The sequence below is a fragment of the Capsella rubella genome, unplaced genomic scaffold (assembly GCF_000375325.1).
Source record: "Capsella rubella cultivar Monte Gargano unplaced genomic scaffold, Caprub1_0 scaffold_4, whole genome shotgun sequence".
NCBI classification, from domain to species: domain Eukaryota; kingdom Viridiplantae; phylum Streptophyta; class Magnoliopsida; order Brassicales; family Brassicaceae; genus Capsella; species Capsella rubella.
The window spans coordinates 9,276,674-9,279,611 of record NW_006238920.1 but is presented as its reverse complement, the minus strand read 5'-3'; the positions used below and the strand labels follow the sequence as shown (position 1 = coordinate 9,279,611).

Sequence of the window (2,938 nt, the reverse complement as noted above, 5' to 3'; positions counted from 1 at the left end):
ACTGATCTAGAAGACGAGTTGAGGTTCACAAAGGTGTTGTCGCAGCGGCAACAGCGGAGTGCGAGGGGCAATGGCCCCAAAAACCTATAATTTTTATGGATAGTGACACTTTTTGTTGGAATCTCCGCGGTTTGAATTCTGCTTCTCATCGTCGCGGTTTTAAAAAATGGTATAGTAACCATCGATCACTTTTTGGTAGTCTCGTGGAGACTCATGTTAAGAAGCCTAAACAGCATAAGTTCCTTAACTCGATGCTGCCAGGTTGGTCTTTTGATAATAATTATGAGTTTTCTGATCTCGGAAAGATATGGGTTTTATGGCATCCGAGTATTCATGTTGTGATTGTTTCCAAATCTCTGCAAATGATCTGTTGTGAAGTCAAGTTTCCAGACTGTGCTGAACCTGTTTTCATTTCCTCTATCTATGCTGCTAATGATGAAGCTTCTCGCCTGGAATTATGGAGAGAGTTGATTGATCTCTCTTCTAATGGTATTCTTCAGGACAAAGCTTGGCTGGTGTTAGGTGATTTTAACCAAACTCTTCATCCTTCAGAACACTCCTCCCCTGCCAATCTTAATGTGGACAGCCCTACTAGAGTTTTCAGAGAAACTCTTCTCCAAGCTGGGCTAGTCGACCTCAACTTTAGAGGTAACACGTTTACATGGTGGAATAAAAGGAAAAGTGCCCCTATTGCAAAAAAGCTTGACCGCATTCTTGTGAATGACAAGTGGATCTCTCTCTTCCCCTCTTCTTTGGGTCTGTTTGGTGACCCGGATTTCTCTGATCATGCCTGCTGTGAAGTCTCCTTCCATACGGCTAAGCCGAGGTGTAGGAAACCTTTCAGGTTCTACAATTTTCTGTTGAAGAATCCTGAGTTTGTTCCTTTAATTGGGTACCATTGGTATTCCCTGAATCTTACAGGCTCTGCAATGTATCGTGTCTCTAAGAAGCTCAAAGCGTTGAAGCAAATTATAAGGGATTTCAGTAAGCTTAATTATTCAGACATTGAGAAGAGAACTGCTGAGGCTCATGTTAGGTTGACAGAAGCTCAAAATCAATTGCTCCATTATCCTAGTGTGTCTAATGCTGAGGTGGAGTTTGAGATGCAGCGTAAATGGTACATTTTGTCCACTGCTGAGGAGAGTTTCCTTTTCCAAAGATCGAGGGTAACTTGGATAAGAGAAGGGGACATGAATTCTGCTTATTTTCACAAAATGGCCAATTCCAGACAGGCAATTAACCATATACACTTTTTGTATGATGCTGAAGGAAATCGCATTGACTCTCAGATGGGAATCCAGAGTCATTGTGTTGATTACTTTCAGACCTCTCTAGGTGGAGAACAAGTGCCTTCCCAGTTTGTTCAAGAAGATGTTTCTCACATCCTTAAGTTTAAATGTTCTGAGATTCAACAAACAGAGCTTGACTCTTTGTTTACTAGGGAAGATATCCGTCAAGCTTTCTTCTCCCTTCCCAAAAACAAGGCTAGTGGCCCTGATGGCTTCACTCCCGAGTTCTTCTGTACAACCTGGTCCATTGTTGGGACAGAAATTACTGATGATGTGTTGGAATTCTTTAGTTCGGGGAAGATTCTCAAGCAATGGAACGCTACTAACTTGGTCCTCATTCCCAAGATCCCTAATGCTTCTCGGATCTCGGATTTCAGGCCCATTTCTTGCCTTAATACGGTTTATAAAGTGATTTCTAAACTTTTGGCAGGGCGTCTTAAAGCTTTCCTTCCCTCAGCGATTAACCATTGCCAATCTGCCTTTATGCCAGGCCGATTGTTATTGGAAAACGTCTTACTGGCAACTGAGATAGTCCAGGGCTATAACAGAAAGGATGCTCAACCGAGTGCAATGCTTAAGGTGGATTTGAGGAAAGCATTTGATTCGGTAAGGTGGGAATTTGTTATTTCTTGCCTTAGAGCCATCAATTTTCCGGAAAAATTCATAGGGTGGATCCATGAGTGTATTTCCACTGCAAGCTTTTCGGTCATTGTGAATGGGCAAACTACTGGGTATTTTAAGAGTACAAAAGGGCTTCGTCAAGGTGATTCTATGTCCCCCTATCTTTTTGTCCTAACTATGGAGGTGTTTTCTGGATTGCTTCAATCTCGGTATGAATCGGGTTACATCTCCTATCACCCAAGAACATCTGAGCTCCAAATTTCCCACTTGATGTTTGCTGATGATGTTATGATCTTCTTTGATGGGATGAGCTCTTCTCTCCACGGTATTTATGAAACGCTTGAGGACTTCGCAGGGTGGTCGGGACTTTACATGAACAGGGATAAAACTCAGCTGTACCATGCGGGTTTGAGCCAACCTGAATCCTTAGCCCTTTCTAGCTATGGATTCACTGTTGGGTCGCTCCCAATCCGTTATCTGGGACTCCCCTTAATGAGTAGAAGGCTTAAGGTGTCAGAGTATGCTCCTCTCATTGAGAAGATCTCTAGTCGCTTCAACTCTTGGGCGGTTAAGTCTCTCTCTTTTGCCGGCAGGACTCAACTTATTGCATCCGTTATCTCTGGAATGGTTAATTTTTGGATATCTGCTTTCATTCTTCCGCTGAGTTGTATTAGAAAAATTGAATCCCTTTGCTCAAGATTTCTTTGGGCGGGGACAATCGACGGGAAAGGGTTAGTAAAGGTCTCCTGGGCTCAAGTTTGTTTGCCTAAAGAGGAGGGAGGATTGGGGTTAAGAAGATTTGCAAGCTGGAACAGAACTCTATGTCTCAAACTTGTTTGGCTCCTTTTTTCAACTAGTGGGTCTCTTTGGGTTGCTTGGCATAAGCTCCACAATTGGAACCATCAAACTTCTTTTTGGAACCAAGTGGAGAAGCAGGGAGATTCCTGGAACTGGAGATCTATTCTCCGCCTAAGAGATTTGGCTGAGGGCTTTATCAAATGTGTAGTTGGTAATGGAAGAAGAGCAAG

General features: G+C 43.0%; 1 protein-coding gene across 1 annotated transcript in view; it reads left to right on the top strand.

The window, feature by feature from the left end:
- The window catches only part of LOC111830904, a 10,878-nt gene that overhangs the window by 4,168 nt on the left and 3,772 nt on the right, over positions 1 to 2,938 (top strand). The window lies entirely within an intron of this gene.